The sequence below is a fragment of the Arachis ipaensis genome, chromosome B8 (genome assembly GCF_059453495.1).
Source record: "Arachis ipaensis isolate K30076 ecotype BB chromosome B8, ASM5945349v1, whole genome shotgun sequence".
Taxonomy (NCBI): Eukaryota; Viridiplantae; Streptophyta; class Magnoliopsida; order Fabales; family Fabaceae; genus Arachis; species Arachis ipaensis.
In genome coordinates, this window is record NC_142443.1 from 56276883 (window position 1) to 56277747 (window position 865).

The window sequence follows — 865 nt, forward strand, 5'->3', positions numbered from 1 at the left end:
TGAATTTTGGGGACAAAATTCCTAATGAGAAGGAGAGAATGTAAGAATCAGAATTTATTAACCACTAAGATAAAATAAAATAATAATAATAATTTAATTGTCCGGAATAGGTTCAAAAATTTAGAGATGTTAATTACAAAATTTGAAGGTGAGATTTGGATTCAGTAGATTTTTTCGAGCAGGAAAATGTAACTTTCTATGAAAAATTTACGTAAAAATGCGTCCTAGTGATCTAGCCGGTAGTACTGGCTTATGTTTATCCGGTATTATGAGTGAGAAAATAAAACTATAGAAAAACTTAGAAAAATATTTAGAATCGAAAATCGGTCACTTATTCTAAAGGTTTTGGCCCAAAGTTGGGCCAAACGAGCCTAAAACGCTAACCGGTTGGACCGGACCTAAGTTGGACCCATGCCCAACATATATAAGCACCATAGAGACCATTCAGCCTCATTTGACACACAAGTGAGGGTTACGGCTCTTGAGTAGAAGGGAGAACAGGACCCCATTGTCACTATTCATCATCACCTTCCTTGGTTCATATCTTGAGCTATAGAACTCGGATTCGCATGCCATTTATGGCCACGTGAAGCTCTTGCCGAGCTCTTCAATTTCATCTAAACAAAGTTGGTTAGAACTCAAAATCCATACTCCAATTCTCTGCCCTATACATTTTTTGCATTTCTGGTTTGGTAATTGAGTGGATTTTATGATTTTGGTTGTTTAGGTACCATCTAATAGTGGAGAATTATTGAGTATTATCCCAATCCATAGTGGGTAAAGAAAGAATACTCTATACCCTTGTGAATTGTCATATTTGTGAACCCTAGGCTTGATTTATGGTAATTTGTATGATAGCTAGCTT